Source organism: Megalops cyprinoides, chromosome 14 (genome assembly GCF_013368585.1).
Source record: "Megalops cyprinoides isolate fMegCyp1 chromosome 14, fMegCyp1.pri, whole genome shotgun sequence".
NCBI lineage: Eukaryota > Metazoa > Chordata > Actinopteri > Elopiformes > Megalopidae > Megalops > Megalops cyprinoides.
Window position 1 is genome coordinate 3,173,618 of NC_050596.1, and position 24,195 is coordinate 3,197,812.

The 24,195-nt window shown below is 41.5% G+C and overlaps 1 protein-coding gene across 1 annotated transcript in view; it reads right to left on the minus strand.

The window, feature by feature from the left end:
- Positions 1 to 15,330, minus strand: part of LOC118789424 (cytoplasmic protein NCK2-like) — a 93,854-nt gene extending 78,524 nt beyond the window's left edge. Inside the window, exon 1 of the mRNA XM_036545841.1 lies at positions 15,163 to 15,330. The gene's annotated coding sequence lies outside the window, so the exon portion shown is untranslated. The remainder of the gene's footprint in view (positions 1 to 15,162) is intronic.
- Between the last annotated feature and the right edge of the window lie 8,865 nt (positions 15,331 to 24,195).

Consider the following 24,195-nt stretch of genomic DNA (forward strand, 5'->3'; position numbering starts at 1 on the left):
AGATTTTAACCAGGTTCTTGATAGTGCATTAGATAAAAGCAGATTTTTCCAATCTTCCATACCTAAGGATAGAGCAGCTATTCATATGCTAATGAAAGATAATGGTTTGATTGATATATGGCGTGTGGTCAATCCAAGTAAACGAGACTATTCTTTTTATTCTCACTGCCACAAGTCCTATTCACGTATAGATATCATTTTAATCTCTCAGAATCTAATCAATGCTGTAATTGACAGCAACATTAATGCCATCTCTCTGTCAGATCATGCACCTGTTGTACTCTGTATAAAAATACATCCAGACAGACTCAGGCGAGGTAGATGGAGAATGAATACCTCCATGCTGCAAGATGAGGTATTTCATAATGAACTGGCAAAAGATCTATCATCATTCTTTGAGATCAATATAGGTAGCACAGACAGTATGGCAATGGTTTGGGAGGCCTCAAAAGCATATATTAGAGGTAAAATTATAGCGCAAACGTCTAAAAAGAAAAAAGAGCATATTAACACCATTAAAAAATTGGAAGCAGATTTAATCATAATGGAAAGAAAACTGGCAGAACATTACTCTGATAGTCTGTTTAATAATATTTGTAGAAGTAAACTTAAATTACATGAAATATTTAACAAAAAAGCGGAATATGCCCTATTTAGGTTAAAAACAACATTTTATGAAGCAGGAGAGAAAACGGGAAGACTCCTGGCGAGACAGCTCAAAGAGCAAAGTTGTGCTCATGTAATTCCTGCAATTAGAAGAGGGGGCTCACTAGTAACATCTTCCAAAGAAATTAATGACATCTTTAAAACATTTTATGAGGAGTTGTATAGGTCAGAAGGCATGCCTAACAAACTATCACTGCAGAACTTCTTCCTTAACATAGCTCTTCCATGCTTGTCACCTGCACAGGTGGGAAGTCTTGATAAACCTGTGTCTCAGGAGGAGGTGAAGAAGGCTATTAGATCTATGAAAACAGGGAAGTCACCTGGAACCGACGGGTTTCCTGTTGAATATTATAAAGAATACATAGATATACTTACCCCTGTCTTGACTAAAGTGTATGAAGAGGCCTTTCAGAAAGGCTCTCTTCCACCATCTCTGAATGAAGCGCTCATTTCAGTGATCCCTAAGAAAGGCAGAGATCATACTGATCCTGCCAATTTCAGACCAATTAGCCTAATTAATGTGGACAGCAAAATACTGGCCAAAGTACTAGCTATGAGGCTGGAAACAGTATTACCAGACATTATACATCCAGACCAGGTTGGTTTCTTACAAGGCAGGTCGTCTACAGATAATTTAAGAAGGCTCATGCACTTAATGTGGTCCAATTCCTCTAACACTGCGCCAGTGGTGGCCATTTCATTGGACGCTGAGAAGGCCTTTGACAGGGTCGAGTGGGGTTTTCTTCACTCGGCCCTGTCAGAATTCGGGTTTGGAAATGGTTTCATGAAATGGATTAAAATACTGTATAGTAATCCTAAGGCAGCAGTTATGACTAATGGGGTGATCTCACCATTCTTTAATCTCTCCAGAGGAACACGACAGGGGTGTCCCCTATCACCACTTCTATTTACAATTGTCCTTGAACCTTTGGCGATAGCCATAAGAGCAAACTCCTTCATCAAAGGAGTGGATGGAGGTGGTAGTGAGCATAAACTAATGCTTTATGCTGATGACATTCTTTTTTTGACTAGTGACCCACAAAACTCCCTACCTGCTTTGATGAGCACTATTAGTCAATATTCTCAGCTCTCAGGCTATAAAATCAACTGGACTAAGTCTGAAGCAATGCCAGTGTCCAAATATTGTCATCCACAGGTAATCACTCAATATAACTTTAAATGGTTGCCAAAGGGCATGGTCTACCTGGGCGTCAAGTTGAGCCCAGACTTTGACGAGATGATTGCCTTGAACTATGAACCACTGCTTCAAAAAATTAAGACAAACATAGGAAAGTGGGGGAAGTTAAATCTGACCTTGTATGGTAAAGTGAATGTCATTAAAATGGTGATTGCTCCACAGTTTAATTACATATCCATGATGCTCCCCCTCAGCATACCAGACCACATTTTTAAACAGTATGACAATCTCATCAAAGAATTCCTTTGGGCGGGGAGAAAACCTAGATTTAAACTGAGCAAATTATTTGCACCCAAGGATAAAGGTGGGCTAGGCTTACCCAATATTAGACTGTACAGCCTATCTTTTGAAATGGCAAAGATTGCTAAACATTGGAGTGGAATGGTGTCTGGCTTAAAATGGGCCACTATAGAAGAGACTCTTGCCACACCCTTTCATCCTATACAGACATTATCCCAACAGGTGACTAACTCTGAGGAGGATAGAAACCCAGTCTTTAAACACTCAAGGGAGGTTTGGGTGAAAATTCATAAGTTATACAAACTGTCTCATTACAAACAGCAATATGCCTCACTATGGCATAACCCAGAAATCAAAATTGGGAAACGAACAGTGTTTTGGAAAAAGTGGCTAGAGAACGGAATACACACAATTAATGACCTTTACAAAGAAGGCACTATTAAATCCTTTGCTGAGTTAGCCCAGGAGTACAATCTGCAAGAAAAGAGTGACTTCTGGAAGTATTTGCAGATCAGAAACTGCATATTAAAAATACCTCAACCAAATGACATTGACAACCCAATTGTTGACTATCTCCGATTGCCATGTAATCATAAGGCTTCAGTGTTTTACAATAGCTCGATTTGTTTGACCAGTACCTCATGTGAAAACTTAAGAATGATCTGGCAGAGAGATCTGGAATGTGACATAGACAAAGACACTTGGGAACATATTTTGGCTGATAATGGTAAATATATCAAAGAAATTAGATGTAAATTTATTCAATACAAAATCCTACACAGGTTTTACTGGACACCATGTAGACTTTTTAGAATGGGTTTAATGAATAATAATATCTGCTGGAAATGTAAAAAGGAAACTGGCACGCTTTTACATCTCATATGGGACTGTGCCATGGTTAAGCCATTCTGGTGTAACATATTGAAGTTCTTGGAGAAATGGACAACAATAAACCTCCCAATATGCCCACGTTTGTGTCTTCTAGGAGATAGAACCGTAATACCTCAACTGACAAAAGATACACACACTGTGCTGATAGTAGGGCTAACATCAGCTGCTAGAATTATACTAAGACATTGGAAGTCACCTGATAAGCCGACATTCCAAGAATGGAAAGTTTTGATGACTGAAACTGTGTCATATGAGGTCATGTTGACCAGAATAAGAGGCAAAAGGCCTGAAGTGTTGAGCAGTTGGGACTTCTTTCAAGAGTACCTTACCTCTGATCAGTGGCATAAGTGTAAGAGACTACCACATAGCTGAACATTCTCTTTGTAAATTATGCATATTAAGGTCATACTTTGTATGTTGTAAAACTTGCATGCAGATGTATACAATATATGGATATTGTCTTTATCCAGGAGCACTTTCTAATTTCTAACTTTAATGTCTGATCATGTGTTTTACTCTTTATTTTCTATATGATGTACAACATGAGTTATGTACCATCTCTGTTTAAAAAGTTAAAATAAAAACTTAAATTACAAAAAAAAGATTTATTATTATCTTTTTTTAATGTGTAAATATGGCAGAGCTGAAATGAGTAGCTTGTGTGAGCCCTGAGACCATGAGACCTGGTTAACTAGCGTTGTTGTCAACAGGCTAGGAACAATTTACCTTTAGCTCAACTGGCAACGACGCTAACCATAAGGGGTTGGCAGTGAGCAGTGGGAACCCAGGTTCGAAACTTACTCGCTTGCAAAATATTGGAGTAAATGTGATTTTGAAAATGTAGTATGATTATGAAATTGTTTGAATGTTTTGTAAATTAGCCGATTAAATCACATAATGTCGTAATGACGTAGGACATAGGTCAAATGTCAATTTTGCAGTCAACATGGAGAAACGTATGCTTAGTGGGTCGGCAAAGCATAAACTCAAGAAAGAAAAATAAGCTAAAGATGCCGCTTTGGTACAACAAATACTCTCTGTTTAAACATTTTTCACCGAAAAACAGGTAGAAGGTGATGGTGTTACTGTTAGCAGCGGTGCTGGTGCTGCAGCGCTGCAAGGCCAGAAGAAAGCTGGTGGTTTAGGTAGGATATTTTTCACGGCGGTTTAATTTAAATTAAGGTGTGTGTTTGACTCCTAAAGATGTATATACTGTGCTGTACATGCATGTATAGAACGAAACAGACCTAAAATGACAGTAATTTAACATGTCAAAATAACGAATATAATTTCAAAGTAATACATGCTGTGTGGTTGTGGGTTTCCCTGTGCTGTTGTGCGACCAAACTCTGTGTGCTTCTGGAGTGCACATGCAGTGCGCGTGTGTACTATTTGAAATAAAGAATGCAACATTCACTAACCACTCTTTCACTACCTGTCAGTATCACATTTACATTTACATTTAGTTGCTTAGGGGACGCTCTTATCACAGAGCAATTCACAAGATGAGTACATACATTTACACTGCAGACTTCTAGTAGACGTTCTTACCCAGAGTGCCTCCAGAAGTCAAGCACAAAGGGCATTCAGCAAAATGACACAAAACATTACACCAACAAGGACACCATCATCCACACATTAACAGCAAGTGTCAAACACACACATACCTAACAAAAACAGAGAACTGCTCTTCATCCCAGCCAGCCCTTCCCCCCGGCATGACCTCTCCATCACCGTCGATGGCACCACAATACCATCCTCTCAGTCAGCAAAGAGTTTGGGCGTCATCCTCGACAGCAACCTGGACTTCAAGGAGTACATTGCTCGCACGTCACAGGCCTGCCGATTCCTCCTCCACAACATCAGGAGGATTCGTCCGTTCCTGACAACGTATGCGACGCAGCTCCTTATCCAGGCCACAGTTCTCCCTCGACTGGACTACTGCAACGCTCTCCTCGCAGGCCTCCCAGCCTGCACCACCCAGCCTCTCCACCTCATCCAGAACGCAGCTGCCCGACTAATCTTCAACCTCCCCAAATTCTCCCATGTTACTCCCCTGCTTAAATCCCTCCACTGGCTTCCTGTCGCTGCCAGGATCAGATTCAAGACCCTGACCCTAGCCTTCTCTGCAATCAACAGGACAGCCCCTGCCTACCTCCAAGAACTCATCCAGCCCTACACACCAGCCCGACCCCTGCGCTCAGCAGCAACTGGACGCCTCGCTCCTTGCATGGTCAAGGCAGGAGGTGCTCGTTCTGCCAGACATCGGCGTTTCACCTCCCCAGTGGAGGAATGAACTCCCTGTCCTGCTACGGACAGCTCCTTCGCCCCATTCCTTCATACCAGGCCTGAAGATGCACCTCTTCAGACTCTACCTGGACTGACCCAGCACACAATTGCTGCCCCCCCCCCCCCAATCAGTGCTGTTGTAAATTGCTGTGCTTTTTAAATTGTTTCTTGTTGCCGCCTTTACCCTGACACTCATTGCGCCGTTTGAAGGTGTTGAAGTTTGCTGTTTGAAGGTGTATCGTATTAGTTGCCCTATACGCTGTAGTTGTACAAATCTGATAGTACTGTGTCCTCAAACAGACCTTGCTCTCAGCTGAGAACTGTCTCATTGTGGAACTGTACACATCCTGTCCCCGTACTGTCGCTATACTTACTGTATGCACTTTTGTAAGTCGCTTTGGATAAAAGCGTCTGCTAAATAAATAAATGTAAATGTAAATGTAAATACCTGAGCCCACTAATAGCACCTGGCCTAACACACAAGTACAACACAAAATATCTGGTAGAAGGACAATACCATCCCAGCACAATACCAACACATACCTGGACATAGTATTTCCACACATGACAGATGGGATTAGATGCATGGTTAATTAAAAAATCACAATACAACAGTAACAAACTGTACAGGCCTTAAGAAACACCCCTGCCCCCAAGCTCACAACACCTTATGCATAACATACTCTGGAAACCACAATACCTATCAGCTAAATTAGCTAACAGAAGCCCAAAAAAGTTTTTCAACCATACCCTCTCCAGAAAAGCAAGTCACTAATTCACTCAATACTCATGGAAACAACACTAGATAGCAAGAAAACCAAAACACACCACTCATCTCATAGCTCACAATGTGAACCAGTCTCACTCCACATCATACCATCTCAACCTCTTATTCCTCTTATTGGATCAACATTAGTCTTGTTAATCTTATTCTCAGCAAAGCAGTTGAAAACAAGTGGAAATGTTTGGGGAAACTGGGCAAAAATATGGATTGGGAAGCTTGCCAGCTGCTCTCCTCACATAGCTTCTTTACCACTTTACCATACCTACAGTCTCACTACTTTCTGTAAGACAAGTGTTATTCTAAAAGCAGCACCAACGTGCTCAGTGCCCAAGCAAAGTACTGCAGTTCACACTTGTTTATTATGGGTTGTGCCAGGAGTGTTTTACAGCTAGCTGTTAAAAGTTGTGTCACCAGCTTCTGTCCCTGTCTGGCTTGAGAGATCGAGGCCAGCAACACTGGAACGTGTCTGATCAGCAGCATAGTAGTGCAATCTGGTCTCTGTCTCTTAAAGCAGATTAGGCTGAGCGTCCAGGGATGATTGCGCAGGAACTGTGGCACTGCTGAGGCAGTGGGAGTGGGAGGGGATGCTGAAGGAGGAGGAGGAGCTTATTCCCTACAGATCTCTGCCACGTTCACCTGTACACAAGCTACAGGTTTCTGTCACTTTCACCTGTACACAAGCCATGGGTCTCTGATACACTGACCGGTAAAGACTGACAGGCCTCTGCCTCAGGATGTGGCAAAGTGACTATAGGTCTCATTTGTGTGTAAAGAGCCACAAGTGTCAGCCTTTTTATTTGGAATACGCTACGGGTCTCCATTATTCACCTGTAAATGACCCTATTGTTGACCCATGCTCTAACCTTTGAGCTTCCTAATCCCTGTGGCTTCCTTTGTAGTGGTATGAGGAGTGCTCAGACAGTCTATTTCTTCTATTCTTTTTTCTTTTTCTTAAAAGCTTCAGTTCGTTGTAAGTGGACAGGTCATGACAGTCATGTCAAACCACAAAATCTATTTTGACTTAGCAGTTCCTGCATAGCTTGACCACTGAAGCTTCAGGTGGAGGGTTTCACACCCAGATGGGCTGTCCATATCTTAAGGCATGAATACAGTATTATGAGGATATTATGCACATAATATGGCTAACTAGACTGAATGTAGCACTATGAGCATAATGTGCAGGTAATATGGCTAACTATATCAAAATCCATTGTCATACAAATCCCTTTTCCAGCATTACACCCCCCAAAAGAGCAGCAGAACACTCTTCTTTGTCACCCAGCAGCTACTGAAAAAGAGGCCTGAGGAAGACCCTGGTACCGATTCTGTCATGACAAACGGATGCCTCGCATGCACAATCAGTCAGTACATTCACAGAAAGCACTTCAAAACACAGCATCTCAAAGCAGAATAAAGAAAGGACACTGGATATATGGTGGTTAGCTGGATAATACAGAAACGATTATCAATCTGAAATGAATGTATCTGTATTTATTTTCACACACAAACAGGAATGCCCATGCTGATAACTTCTGAAATTCATCTGACGCAAACACATCAATTTAAAAACAATTCCCAAACCATTGGAATATTACTGGGTTTAAGTACATGTATGTTCTGAACTATAAAATTAGTTTTAAGGTTTAATTTCATGTTGCCCTCAGGAATTTTTTGCAGACTGTGGGATGATTAAACAGTCTCTTGAATGAGGAGCAGTGTACAAACACATTTTCAAATAATATTAAATGAAAAAGAAGTCAATCAGCCTAAAAACCAACCTACAACTTCACACCTTAGCTCACCATTCTTCTGCATGAAACACTACAATGGATAGAAAAGAAAATTAAAGAGTCAAATGTCAACAGAGATACAAACTCACATAGCGATGTCTGTGTGTTTTAACCGAACGCGACGTAAAATTAACGAGCGACGCAAATGCATGCAAAGTTAGTTGCATGCGCAACTAACGCAGGAGGCGAATGGGCGGAGTTAATCGTGGCAAAACTGCGAGCGACGCGAAATGTTCAACTCGAGCGCGAAAGCTAATCACCTTCAAGTCGGGCTAGAAGACACGCCCCCTTCCAGAAATCTCTTCTTATTGGTTTATATACTATGCACCCAAACTGTCCGGCGGGACTTCCAGCGAAGATAAAGCACAGCCACGGCACTGACTTCCTGTCGCTGATCCATGATTACAAGAAATGACAAACTGCTTGTGTGCAGTATTTATTTATGCTAATTAACTAGCTAGCAGCAGTCCAAAGACAAGTTTCAGGCTAACTGGCTCAGAATATATCCGTGGCTCGAACTTAATGGTGAAATGAGCTGCTCGATTTGTAAAATGTACGGTGCTGCGCCTTTTACCAGCTGATGTTACAAAACATCAACTTTAAGTCTCCATTCAGATGGCGTTTCTCATACAGCAGCCTTGAAAAGAAAGCGTGAGGCACATTCAGCAAAGAATGTGATGGCTAATGCTGTTGAAGTTGCGCAGTTGCAATGTGAGGAGGAAACGAAGGGGCTTCTCAAAACCGCTTACTTTATAGCAGAAAACAAATTGGCTAATTCAAAATTTGGTCATCTGGTTAAATTCATGAAAGAGATGGAGTGTCCATCTTTCCAAAGGCTGAACACATCAAGTTATGGAAGCTACCTTAATGAGAAAGGTCTGTCAGAAATGCACCAAGCTATTGCAAGTACTTGTGGAGGATGTTGACAAGGCTGTGCTAAAAAGTCCTGTGTTTTCCTTAATACTGGATGAGTCCACAGACATAAGTAACAGAAAGTGACTCATTACATATGTAAGGTACATAGATGACAACAAGATTAAAACAAAATTATTACAGCGATGTATATAGTTCAGAGAGTCCCTTAAGTTAGAGGAGAGTGACGAAATGCAATCTGAGGTAAGAATAGGACAAGGTAAGACCTGTAGCAACCCTCCCCCCCCCCCCCCCCCCAAAGTGTTTAAATCCCCCCTATGTGAAGCATAAATCCCCCCCCCCCCCATTTTGAAAAATGAATTTCAGGCCCTGCAGCAATGGGGTCCCAACTGCAAAAATAAGAAATTTTGACTTTTGAGTTCTGTTCTGTGATATTCACTGTTCAACAGGATTCCAGTAAGCACTGAGGTGGTCATATAATATAAGTAGCCTTCATCTCCTGCACATAATAAAGGAATGGCCTAAAAGGAATTCAAAATCACAGATGTGTTGAGTGCATACAAGACACCGTTGAGTCTTAAAAACTATAATTAAAGAATATACATCAGCACTGCAACAGTTTGGTAGAGGTCTGAGAGAGCATTCTAAGTCATCTAAACCAGATCTGACCAGAACACAGCATTTCTTTTCTCTTCCTGTGATTGGTCTACACAGGCAGCAAAAGTTATTGTGGGAGGAGTCACGCCTAACTATTCAAAATTCCTTCACTCCCTAACTTGTAAGTCAAGTTTTTTTTCCCTGCAATAATTACACAATTTTTTAAAATGACAGAAGCACTCTGGATGTTGTGCCACTTATCCATAGCCTTGAAGCCACAGAATGTGAACTGATTGAACTGAAATGTGAAAAGAAAAGCTCTAAAATTACATATGTAATAACACTGACAGTATCACAAATGTGAATATGCAGTCAGGATATTGTCATTTTGATTGAGTTTAGAAAATAAACATGCCTGGGGGCAAAATCTTTTTTATGTTATTACTGCTCTGTAGAGAGGACTGAGAAACCTTCACGTATACTTTCCCATCCACTTCCTCAGCCTCATGTCTCTTAGTCACACCTTCACATGCAGGATTTCTTATCACCAGTGTGAACAACCTTCTTTCTCTGTCAGGTCAAAATCCAGCTCTAACTTGCAGCTCCAGCTGTCAAACATGGAAACCTTTACACACCCTAATTAAGTCAGTTTTCAGTCTCTCTTCAGATCCTGAGCCAGAAATGGACTTCTTGAAGGCGATTCTTAAAATGTCTTGACTTGCAGATCCTTCATTGTTAACACTAGGTATTTTTATACCACTGCTCACCAGGCATGATGAAAAATTGAGCGACTGCCTTCTCCGGGACCACTAATAACAAATCACTCTTCCGCTTCCGACATCCTTTACTAATACTCTCCCTCCTCATCTCACTGTTAAGTCAGTGAAGGAACACCTCTGCATTAACAGAGGATCATGCAGTGCTACTCACTGGATTGGTACAGGGCTACACACAGTGCTGGTTCACAGCATCATTGCTGCGTTGGGCCCTCCACCTCCATGAGGACACTGTAATCCTGTAAAACTGACCCTTAGCTCATGTTCATATTTATATTTATTTATATTGATATGTATTTATATTTATTCATATTTATTTTTATTAATAATATAATAAATAAGCAATTAATAATTAATAGGCATTGATTTAATTAATGAATTTATTAATTTAGTCATTAAAATCAGTAACTAAAAGGAACAGCACTTCCTGTCCAATATGCAGAGTCTGGAATCCTAATGGAAAACTACATCTTTAATCAAAGTCACCTTCCACATTTCTGTCCTGATGTAACTATGCCACAGAATTCTAACACAGGAGGGGAATTGTAATTGCATTCATGTTCTCGGTGCACACTTATGCATCCTCCAAGGTGGTGGCTAATGGCATTTGCCCATTTTACTTTTGGGATTCATTCTTCTATGGTGCATCCAATGTCATAAATGCCAGAAAAAACTATATGTGATGATGTCATGAGCACTGCACCAGTGGGCGGCAAGACAGCAGCATACAGTGCTTACAGTACTGGACACTGGAATTTCACTCCTCCTGGGACACTCTTCTAGTATCCTTGACCAATCCACATTTCTAAACCAAATCCAGCCACATGGTTCACATGTACCACTGTGGATGAGGGTGTCTGCAAAGTGAATAGATCCAGAACTGCACACACAATGTATCCTCATCTCAGCCCAGCGGCCATGGGTCATGTGGGATTCTGCATCTGGTCAGAGGTGACAGAGTGCAGAAGAGGGTGACGTACACATAAGAAGCTGGTGCGTAGACCCCTCACAGTGTCAAAAGAGAGAAGTGCTCACTCTCCATTTACCACCCACAGCACACAGGATGCAGAGTCCACCATAATGGAAAACTGAGGGGCAGAACACTTTACAGAGGATGCACAGCCCCACAAAAACACAGCCAGGGTGAAACAACACTACAGAGCTTTGTTTTAAACATGTGACCACTACCGTGATTTTATAGCATGCGCGCCAGAGTCCAGAGGAGTGACTCAGAGAGGACCCTGACAGGCAGCTCCAGAGGCCCACAGCTCAGAATAATCAAAGCCAGGTCCCACAAACAGTTCCACAAGCAATTAAAAGCTCTGTGGTGAGAAATTACAACACTGGAGTTAAGATGTTATTCCAGCTCACAGACGTGGGTAAGAAACACAACTGTACACATCTGCGGAGGTGAGGCCAACTCCCAAAACGGTTTTTGACCACCACTCCATTGAACATACTGTTTGCTACCAACACAATGGGTTATGTAGTATAAACCTCAGCCATGGGTAGCCCAGGGATTAGAAAGCTTGTAACACATTTTTCGGATGCTGCTGGTTTCATCGCCTTTGGTCCTTTTCTGCTGGACTCATTCCATTCGCAGGAACCAGACAGAGCCATCATACAGAGCGTCTTAGTGGGCTGGAGGATATCCTGAATCCAGTACTGCAGCCATGGAAAAAAGGACATGTCAACTGGCCTTAATTTGACACACCCCCCGTAGCACTTCATCTATGCATGACTTATTGGGCAGACAGAGGAAAATACCAAATATACATGGAAAATGATTCAAGGTGGGGAAAACCTTACTGTACAAGATGAATGCAGCAGCACACTTGTGCATTCCAAAAGTGGTGCACATTACCATCATTGCATATTTACACACAAGGGCTTCAGATGGGGCCCATAAGGAACTCCACCCATCTAAAAGGTGAATGAAACCATGGGTGCAATAAAATCCAGGCCTACCCACTCCTTGTGGCACAGGAGGGCCACCATGTTCTTGACGTAATGGCTCCTCACAATGCAGCAAGACCTAATGCAATTGGTCTTAAGGACAAAGCTAAAGCACTGCCTAGCTGCAGGAAATCTAGTGTCTCACCTTCAAACTTTGAGGTGCACAGCTAATCAGTACATTATCATGATCCCACACCACAGGAACACAAAAACAGGACCTTACATGTCACTGTTTTTGGATGTTCACGTATGGGTATGAGGTAAGACAAAGGACATCTCCATTTCAGACTGTGAGAACTGATGTTAAAGGAAACACTGTGGGTAAAAAGTCAACACACACGTTTCCCACTGCCACTGCAAACCAAACCCTGACCTGTGCTCCCAATTCCCATGGAGATGGAATCAATGGGTGTGGCCCATCTCCAGTGTGTCAGATAAGCAGCAACTAGTTGTTGAACTCACCTTTCTGGCCAGTAACATAGTCCTCTAGCTTGCCTTTCTTGCATCAAAAAATTGGATAAGGATGCAGCTATTAGCAGTTTCGTATTTCCATAATGTTTCTTACGCAAGACTGTAAACAGAAGAAATATGTGGCATGTCATTTTCCACCTGCTCATTCTGAGTGCAAAGTCTCCAAAAATTAATACAAAATATTCCTCAAAGTCTGATGCAAAAGGTTTATTGTACATGGTTCAAAATCACATACAGTAAACCGGGCTGGTCTGCGCGGAGCAGTAGCATCATCAGTCATAACCCCAAGCAGTCCCCCAAAGCAGTCCTCCCAAGCAGTCCCCTAAGCAGTTGGGCAAGCATTCCGGCAAGCAGCCCCCCCAAGCAGTCCCCAAATGCATCTCCCTTTTTATGCTTATTCCCTTAGCCCCTCCTGGAGCTTAGACTCAGACCCCCTCCTTCAGTTTCATAACACACATTCTGTACACTATTTTTCCAAGATCACACCTGTATAATTAAAAATAATTACCCCGCCTTGGCTGTACACTATTATCTCCAAGACTGCGCATATCTAATCTATAAAAAAATAACTGTCCTTTCTTGACCTGCTCTGCCTTGGCTATACTCCATAAAGAATCCCTGTTTGCGACCCCCCTTTTGAGAGTCCAACTCATTTACCTTACACTCAGGGTCCATCCTCCGAGCAGCGCTCGGACAGCGTCCAACTCTCATTAACGGCCCCACAACAGGCCTTACTTGACATACAGGTATCTCACAGCTGCATACCCTCCCCACAGTCTCCTGTACTCTCCTGACCCTTTTTTCTAGTTTCTGCTCACAGGCATACAAAGTATAATAGGATACATTATTATTTATTTAAGGCCTATAGTGTTAGGTTGTTTAATTAATAGAGTAAATGGCTGATATATCAATAGCTTCAGTTAATATATCAATAACTGCGGTTAAAATAAAAAACAAAAATTCTAAATTAGGTGTTGGAGAAAAACGGCACATATATGAAACAGTTAAAAGGGGGAAAGAACGAAATATATATGAGTGGGTCAGAAAATTGAAATGTAGTAATATTGATAATAATACGATAATAATGCGAATTGTCACTAGGAATGTACACTCAGATGAAAACAAAAAGCCTTTGACAACAGTTTTGCTTTCTTCGTGGCAAATCGGTTAGCCTCTTCACACACAAGAGGCTCTGGATTTCCGGCAGTGACAAGTACAAAGCAACGTAGCGGGTGAGGTGCATGCTGCTATTTTAACTTAATAATGATCAAGTTTCGCTCACTGTGCCAGCCACTGATATAAATCGAAAGACTGCCCGAACCCAGAACTCAGTGTGCTCATAGCTTTGATTCACTTGTCCTCTACGTTAAATACGGTGAATTGGGGTGTAATAACACTCCTTGGTATGTGATAGTAAATCTAGCATTTATGGAAATGAGTGGACGAATTTACAATAAGTATTGTATAAAGCGGGTCTTCTTAACAAGCCACTACAAAACTTCTTTACGTACACATTACTGTAACTTCGCAGTAAAACGACCTTGCAATCTTACACATTTGGCGTTCAAGTCATTGAGATCTTTATTATTTTTAAGTATGTCACCCGTTCAAAACAGCTGCAGCCCGCTATATATTCTCTCATATATAACACATTTCCCAGCAATGCGTTAAGTTACAGCTGAATACTGTGTTAAATGAAAACTTTTGCTTCGCAGGTGTCGTTAGTGGATGAAAATTGATTACACGTTTAGCTACGGAGTTATGCTAATGTTTTAGAGCTTTGAAGTATGCCGGACGAATTCACAAAAGGAAAGTGGAAAAGTATCGGTTTCAGGCGAGACCTTCGTTTTAGTGTTACCGACAACTATATAGGTTAAACTACAAGCTATCATAGTAGCTAGATGGCTAAATTCATTCACGAAAATACAAAACTGGATATGTACAATGATTCGTGTCATTCTGTGTAGCATCTATACTCAAGTTTTCAAATATGTTTCTTTTTCTCTAAAATCGTGCTCAACAAAAAGCCATATATATTACATAATAATGCAAAACTGACAAGACCACGGATATCGTTACAGATAGTAACCTGCAATGGCATTTATTTTAACTTTCACTGTGTGCAAACCCGCAGCTGGCAAACGCGTCGTGATATTTATAGCTAACCGGTGCGTTTTACTCTGTAGGATGATCTGTATATTTCAACGTGGGGAAAAAGCGTAACTATACACATGCAGAAACGTTCGATCAGTTTCCGCATAACAGTGAAACGCCATCATCATCAACGCCTATCGAGTCCAAACCCACATTCACTGTAGTACCGTAGACACACACATACACACACACAGAGGCACACAATGCCGCGGAGCCCACGAAGGATCAGCAGCTGAGACCGAGTAACCGCATGGGCTCACAACACTAGTGCTATACTTCTATGCCATTCAAGGACCTGACTGAATGGAATACGCTTTCTGATTGTTAGAAAAAACTGTAGCTTTCGGTACCAGTTAAAGGCGATTCCACACTGAATCCCAAACACTGTCCTGAAAACACCAGTCATCGCCTACATCTCCCGTCAGTGACCACCAACTTTACACTTAGGCTATTCTGTTCCGTTTTTCTCTGTCTTACCTTGGTGTTAACTCCGGTCTCCACGGGGAGGGGGATGGCTGTACAAAAATACTCTTTGCAGTTCAGATGCGTTTTGTGATCAAAGACTTGACAGAAATAAATCCGTTTCGATTGTTTTCTTCTTGTCCTTCTGTGCGTAGGCCCTTCAGCTCCCGTCCGCTCGGTCTCTCTCCCTACCCTCAGCTCAACCCACTGGCTGGCTCGGTGACGTCATCGCTGCCAAAGCAGGAGCTGGAGACGGGGGTGTGGGGAGAGAGAACGAGAGGCTTACTTTTAAAGGCTGTTTATTTAACATTGTTGCAAAATAGGATATTTACAAAATCCACAAAAATCAGGCAGCTGGAAAACCTGCTACATTCTCAAAAAACAAAAGAACACAACTCAGCCCTAAGCGTTATACTTCACTCATTCCTGAAGCATTTCTAAGCAGTATATTCAATTTTCTTCCTTATTAATATGACAAAAAGTACATAATGCATGACCCATTTAAATTTGCAAGCTGTTTGACATTTTACTAAATTAATAGTAACCCGGTAGGTGTTCTTTTAAATGTTGCCAGTTATGAGATTATTTGCTTTCTTGTATTTTATTCCAAAAATTAAATTAGATAAAATTGCAATTTTAAGTAATTCAGCCACTGCTCATTATTTCAACCATATTCTATAATCTTGAGCTGTCCCCAAAGAAGTAGAAGATATCCTCCCTCCATTTGGCATATTAAATATTTGATTATTAATCCTAGCAGAAATACTATTTGATGCAACTATTCCATGAAGGATGTTCCACTGGAGGTCACCATCCTGTTTAGGGAATGGGTTTTAATGGAACACCTTCCAGGTTGGTGGTAATCTCCTCTTCAGTCAACTATCTGAGCCCTCCAGTGTGTATCAGCAATGTTAGCCAACTTTTTCACTGCCAGAGATTTACACAAAAGGGACATCTGGTTTCTTCTGAACATTTTCATAACTGAGATCTTGTAGTCCCTTCCTTTTCAACAGCAAAACTTAATCTCTGCTCTCAGCAAACTGATGCAGGTTCATAATAATTGCTGGAATATGATACTATAGCTCTGGCACCTATTGTCCCCCAGAGATGTGCGACAGGAGCTCTGTGCTCTCAGGTAGGAGAGTATTCCTGTAGCTGTCAGTGCAAACATCTCACCGCTCTCTAGCTCTCTAGCTCTCTCTCTAGCTAGTCCACATTCAGCCTCCCGCTTTGAACCCAAGGCAAAGAGTCAAATGACGGCTGCTTTTAAAAAGCACACGAGAACACCGTAAAGATTGCAAAGCGGGGGGTTTTTGCAATACATGGCATCCATCCTCCCATCCACCTTTACACTCTTAAGCAATCCCCAGATAAGAAGAACACAACAGCAGAAGTGAAGACAGCTCAACTTTTCAAGGGTAGAACTTGTCCAGCAGAAAGAGATGGCAGACCAATTCCAACCACCCAACTTTTCTAAGGATGGCATGGGGAGAGGGGAAGTGACACAGAAGCTTTTGTGGTGACTGAAGGCAGCTGGTCTGCAGTTCGCGTGGATGTCCAGCCATTCACACATGTGGAGATGTAGCATATACGGCTTCAGCCAGTGGGGCTGGGGCCGGGCGGCAGTGTAGCATAGTGGTTAAGTAGCAGGACTCGTAACCGAAAGGTTGCCGGTTCGATCCCCGCTGGGACACTGCTGCTGTACCCTTGGGCAAGGTACTTAACCCACAATTGCCTCAGTAAATATCCAGCTGTATAAATGGATAACGTTGTAAAGAACTGTAACCTATGTATGTCGCTTTGGATAAAAGTGTCTGCTAAATGAATAAATGTAATGTATCCTCCCCAGAAAAAAAAACTCCTTTTCCTTTGCATTTCCTCCATCATGCCTGATGTAGGATCAAAAACAATCAGGCAGTGCTGCAGCACAGAGTCTGTTAGACTGGTCACAACTAGGACATGTCCCAAGGCTGCAGCCAGCTCCATTTTGGAAGCTTCCCTTTCACTTTCTAGATCTTCAGGTGCTCACCTGTGGCCAGGAAAACCTCCAGTGCTTTGAAATTCTTGCCTGTTCCATCACACTTATGCAGGGAGATGAGGCATTGCCTCTTTGCAGTCACCAGCTGTATAGCTGTCACAATCATTCCAGGTTATCCAGGCTGAAGCTGCTGTGTCATACAAAGCTCAGGCTTTCTGAGAGTCCAGGCACATCACCTTGGTTTTTAAGCACAGCATGCCTATCATCTGCATATGCAGTGCAACAGGAATCCCTGGGGCTATTGCTCCACTTAAAAAATGTATTACTACTTCAGTTATAAACATGCATTACTACCCGACTTACAAATGTACCACTATTCCACTTATAAAAATGTATTACTACTCTACTTATAAAATGTATTACTACATTGCAAAATCTTCCATGCGCCCATCAGATACTGATAACTCCTCTGCCCTGTTTCACTCTCTCTCAATTATTGACAATAGTCAGTCTGACCTGTTTGTTGCCTCTCGGGACCAGTCTTTCCCTAGTGTTTCCCTTCCTTAGTAGGGGTCAGAGGTCAGAGCAAACAGATACAGCAGCTTTCCAGACATCTACAGGATCAGTCAATGAATTGCTGGTCACTGTACTGCTTTATTTTGTAGCTGGAGCATCCATGCTGTTCAGATACATGGAAGGTGTGTAGCAGAGCTGAAGTGATTAGCTTGTGTGAGTCCTGAGCCTTAGGTAGCGGGTAGCAGGTAGCCAAGCAGTTTCAGCAGCTACGTCACTCCCCGAGACCTGGTTAAGTAGCGTTGTTGCCGACAGGCTAACGGCAATTTGCCTTTAGCTCAACTGGCAACGACGCTGGCTGTAAGGGGTTGGCAGCGAGCAATGAGAACCTCGGTTCGAAACTCGCTTGCTCGCTGACCCACGTAACATCAAATTAAACACAACGTAGCAAGATACCACCCGTTACAGGTGCATGACTTTGGCCCTCCCCTGCCAACACTCATATTCTAAATCATACAGTAGCTTCTTCTCCTTTCCACTGTTGTGCATATGGGGTGAGGAATGGATAGAGCAAGAGGTGGGATGCAGAGTGGCCCCTTGTTCTTGCACACAGTTCTCAGCTAAGCTCTTATTCCTGCATTAGGATTTCATATGGAAGCATCTACACTTTTAACACTGGTACGAGTGGCACCATAAAATATAAATTATATGATAATAATGTCAACTATAAGGATATGATTTTGTGGATTTGAATGTCACATTCATGCCCATTTTGTAGTTATATACATTGTCAAACTCAAATCACTTACTGACTTTTAATTTGTACAGGTAGGAGTTCTGCCTGCTTGGCTCTAGGCCTGTCGCACCTCCACTGGTGCCCGCTTTGTTAGCTGCAGGGTCATCAGCCAGGGACCACCACTCATAGATGTTTTGCACCTTATCCCGGAACATCCCGGTGGGGCAGTAAACAGGGACGTCTCCCTGACACCCCCTACAACTAACCTTCTTCAGGAGTTGGTTGCTCACCATGCCTTGTCCCATCTTCTCAGCCACAGCCAAAAGCTTGCCTTCTCCACCTCCTCCGATACTTCCCTGGTTACCTTATGCATTCTGGCTCCCCGCAGCCCCAGGTCCTTGAGCAGATGCGTCGCTGAGTCTCCCACAAAGCCTCCAGAACCCACCTCCACCAGGAAGAGCCTCACGCTCCATCCACCTTCCCTGCACTCCTCGGCCAAATCTGTCTGATTTCAAATTGATACAACCATTGGGATTTAGTGCATCATAGTTCACACTACAGGTTAGGGCTGCTCAATTATGGCAAAAATCATAATCACAATCAATATTGAGATCATGATTATTATATACAATTACTCATTGACTTTGGAAACATCATGCATTTATTGAACTTTTAAAAAAAACCTGTCTTTTTAATCCTTTCGCACGTAACTTATTTTTTATGCTATGTAGCGTGCGTTAGGTTACATGGTTCGTTGTGTTTTCATTAACGTTATTAAGCTTCTCATAGTTTTCAGTTAGCATTTGCGTATATTTTTTAATGTGAAATCACTGTTTCCTCAAAGCTAAAATTAGCTATAATTTTTCCAATCTAGTGTTCTAATCGCACCAGTTTTAGCATACGTGCTAAACGACAAATCACACCGGTGTGACCGTATGCGCGCAAGGGTTAACAGCGGATTTTCTTGAACTTTAAATATAATTCAACTGAAAAACAAATTTAAAGTCAATGTAAAAAAGTGAGATAGATAAATAAAATAAATAATAAATTATATAGATATTTCAATAAATAATGCGGCACAATAATCATTTTATGTTGATTATCATGTTTTCATAATCGTTGGAAGCCAAAATCGTAATTGAAAATAAAATTCGATTAATCGCCCAGTCCTACTACAGGTATATGGGACAAGTGTTTGAGCATATTGTATGCTCTGGCTTAAGTGTGAAAGTTAGGTGTTCACACATTCAATAATATTCATGTCTGTTGTATTTTTATTAAATTACATTTCATAGTTTGAACCACCCTGGTATGCATGTTTGAAACGTCAGCATTAATCCCTTTAAATTCTATTGTATCTTACTTGATGCCTGTGACAGAGTGCTATCACTACCAGGGCTGTACAAAACTCAGAATTGAATTGAGAATGACTCTTGAATTTCAATTCAGTTCTGGAATTTGAGTTGAATTTTGAATTTGGTAGCAAACAGGATGCAGAATTACAATTCAAATTTGAATTAAAGGAAATAGAATTAAAATTCAAAGAATATCAGAGAAATTCATAGACATTATTTAGGTATAGTATTTATCATTCAGACATTATATTGTAATCTGGTTTGTGCATTAAAAAACTCTATACAAACAATACTAGTAAAAAAATTACATTTTATTAACAACAAATGTTTTTTCCACGAACTATGAATGTTAAAAGTACCTTTCGTGGATCAAATTATTACATTTGTTTTATTTTACCTTTCATTTTGTGGATCATGATCGAAGAAGCATTCATTTCCCAGAATGCTTTGCCTTAACCAAAAGTCATCAAAATGGTTGCCAAACAGTATAAGATGGACAGCATTTGTTTGGGAGCTTTTTTGCCACCAAATTTGATGGTCAAGGCTGGACTTGAGTTTCCAGTATTGGAAAAGGTCTAAAAACACTAGATCTTAGGGTTACAAAGGTTCACAGAATTGACCTTTGTATTACAATAACAACATGGAAAAGAACAGCAGGCCTAAAAAGTTATCCCTGCTTGTTCATTTTGGCGAGCCAGTTCCCACAAGGACACCAGGATACCACAGTGCCATATGCAAGTACTGCAGTACTCCGGTCTGTGGCTCCATCAAGGCTAATTCCAATTTCAAAAGGCATCTACAGGTAAGTTAACAGACTTGTAGTCTGTACTTCTTTTTTTCTTTTTTAATATGGTCTTATGTTACTCATCTTTGATATCAGAACAGTATGTGTTTGAATTCATGCAAGTTTGGACTTCTGTGTTATTTTTGTGCTTTTGCCATATGTGTTTTAAATGATTTGGGTGGTCAGTATATAACACTTTTTAATGACATTTTACTTACTATTTATTTATTTTGTATGGGTCAAGGAAACCACTGTTATTAATTGCAGAATTTATACTGACTTAGAAATCATTAGTAGAATTATCTAGATTGAGAGAATACTGACTTTTTTTTTTCTTCTACAAAAGAAACACCCTCAAATCTTGCGCTCTGAAACCAGTGAACCAGTGGTAATCCAGCCAACCCAGAATGTAGATCACAGTCATCCTCCTGAAGCTGAAACTAGTTCCTGCTCTAAGATGAGAAAATACTTGCAAAGTATATGATGAGGCTCTGGAAAAATTCAATATCCAGAACAAAATCTCATTCATTGTGACTGATAATGCCTCCAACATGATAAAGGCTTTCACCCTCTTCCCACCAGTACATGATGTTGACAGTTAAGAGGAAGAGCAGGAGATATGTGATCTTGAGATAGTGAATGTTGAAGAGGAGATGATCTACTTTCCACCAGAGAGAAGCTCATGCTTTGCCCATAGTCTACAACTTGTGGTTCGTGATGCAATGGATGAAGCTGGCTCCATAAAAAAACATTTAAACCTAAGTTTAAATGTCTTTTTTTTTAGGAAATTAATCAAAAAAATGGAAAATTATCTTATCACAGTGAGAAAAGTAACCTTTCTTAGAATTTAATGCTAGTTTGAAGAAAGGTTTGCTTGCCCCATTGGCAGAAAAAAATATCTTTAAATGTAGTAAGTCTCTTGTTTCAAGCCAAAAAATCTGCCAACCGGGCAAACATTTTTTCATCTTTAAACTTGCATTAAATTCTAAAAAGAAGATTACTTTTCTTACCATGATAAGATAATTTTCCATTTTTAGATTAATTTCCTAAAAATAAGCCATTTTAACTTTCTTGAAATTCATTTTTTTGCTGTGTGAAAAGAAAATAATATTGCTCATTGCTGTATATGTAGATGGTAACTGGGGACAATTTTCAGAATTTAATGACATAATTATTCATATTTTAAAGCAAATGATATGTTAGATTGAATATATTCTGCTATGTGACTGAGTAGAATTTCTTTGAATTACAAAAAATTTAATTCTTCTTCCTGTCATTCCTGTGATGGGTGAAGCACGGTGTGAGGGACCCCAGAGATGGGTGAAGCATCAGTGAGTGGGGCACCCTGGGATGGGAGTAGTACGGTGGGGGAATGCGTGAGGGACGCCTCGGTGCGTGAAGCACATGGGCGCACTTCCCAAAGGGGAGGGCAATGTGACAGAGTGCTGTCACTACAGTTGCCTATGCACTCTGAGTGTCATACCAACAAGCCTGGCTCTTTGGCATTGTGGTCAATTTGCTGGTTTGGTGCCCTGTAGACCCGGGTTCAAGGCAGGGTAGGGTGACTGCTCTCACCCTTCGCTGCACTCACTATAAAATAAAACAAACCTATTTCCCCAACTTGTCCTTTACCTGTTATGGCATTCTGTCGGCTGTAAAATGTTAGTTGTTTCCGATTTGGAGTTGATGAGTGCATGCATTGGCTGTGAATCGTGGAACAGCTTATTAATTAGCCACAGCAAATTATACAAACTTGTCGGTGAGAATGCAACCAATAACTGATTAGTAACCTTGTTTTTCCTCATGTAATCTTGGTTTCCCCATTTCAGCTTTTTGGGCATTACAGCTCATAGCCAAGGAGGAACTGGCTTCTTACCTCTGGTGCATTTGGCAGCGTGGAGTCTTCAAAGGGAGCGTGCACCCGACTCCCGCGCTGCTTTAAGCACAGAGAGCGTGCACACTGAAAATACCTCGAGGGGGGGAATGTGTTTCTCCAGCAAAAATATGTATTTCACATTGGTGCTTGCTTATTGTATTGTACCATTGATGTGGTGTTTGCTTATTGTGTTCATGGTAGCTGCTGATATGTGTGACTGTTAGAATATAACAGGGATGCAGTTTGCTAAATACATTATTTCAGGGGTAAGGATGTTTTTGCTTGGGTGTGGCTTCAGCACTCCTTAGGCATAAAAGCCAGCCTTCGTCTCATTGTGGGGGGGGTGGGGTGGGGTGGGGGGGGGCTGTGTATAGACAGGGCCATGTTCCCGAGCCCTGCGACCCCCGTCACATTGTAATTTTGGTGCCAGCTGGTCAGCTGGTAGCTGCCCTAAGCTACTTTTTTAAAGGTACTGTAAAGTAGCTTGTAGTAGTTTGCTTTGTTTGTATCTGTTTTGGATTTATGGACTTTGAGGCGATTTTTTTCCTTTTGCCACGTTGTCACCTGCCTGGGAATGTGTTTTTCTTTAGTGTTTTGTTTTTTTTGTTGGGCCGCCACAATAAATTTATCTCTTCTGCTTAACATTAGTGACTTTGTGCTGTCCCTACCACCTCCTTTGGCCGTAAGACCACTCTACTTTGTGACAATGACATTAAGGTAATTATTCTGCAAGAATGCAATACTTCAAAAAGGTTTGAGAGTTGTTCTGTTCACCCCATTTGGAGTGTACTTTGCCAGGAGAGGGATATAAAGTATTGACTTTTTAAATAGTTTACAGAGAAGAAACCCCATTAATTCACTCAGCACATATTCATGAAGGATCTTCCTGCTAGTGTTGCCACTGCAGCCAATGGAGACTAACATCAGCCTTTATCAGTTATTCCGAGTATTATTTGAGTCTGACAAGTAGAGTCCTCATAATCCAAAATGTACCCAGATAAAAAAATGACCATCTCTTTGACCTGCTGGGACTATTGCAAGGTCATGTGTGAGAAAATGCTTCTAATGCTGCCCTCATAAACTGGGTAGTGAGGTGTCTTTGTAACAAATGCCAGTACAGACACTTATGTGTCTCTCCTCTCTCACACTCATACATGTGCAAGTAGTGTTAGCCACACCCTCCCCTTTCTAAGATGTGCTCACCACAGAGATCCACTCAGACTGGACGTGTTAGCTGATGCCTGTCTGATGCTCGGGCCTCCCCTTCGGGGTGGATGGGTGTCGGATTTTGGTTAAACGTATTGACCACACTCAGCATGTTGGCCGCTGCCAGATGAAAGCCGCTTCAGTAAACACACAGAATGCTCAGTATCAGCTGAAGGACATTGGGATGCTCTCTCTGCCAGGCCGGGCTGAGTGGGTCAGAGATGCAGGCAGCTGAAGTTGGAGCTAATCTGTGTGCTATGGCCTCTGTCGCTGTGAAGATGATATAATCTTCACAATGGCGGACACATTTTCCCATCCCGATTTTTATTCTGCTGTGAATGTAATTATACTTAGTTATAACCTGTCCTACTTACTGACTTATACATTTTTTAAAATTTCCACCTTGATGTCTTTTAAAGGTAACCTTTTTAACGTGTGAAGCATTGGCCACCTTCTTCAGTCACTGTCCCTCCCCCTGCTTCCTCCCTCCTCCCCCTTGCTAATTCTCTCTAAACAAATGTGGTTGTGTGTGACCTGATGTTAGCTGTCAGGGGTCATGTGTATCAATTATTTACACCCTTGTCTCTTTTGTGGTCTCCC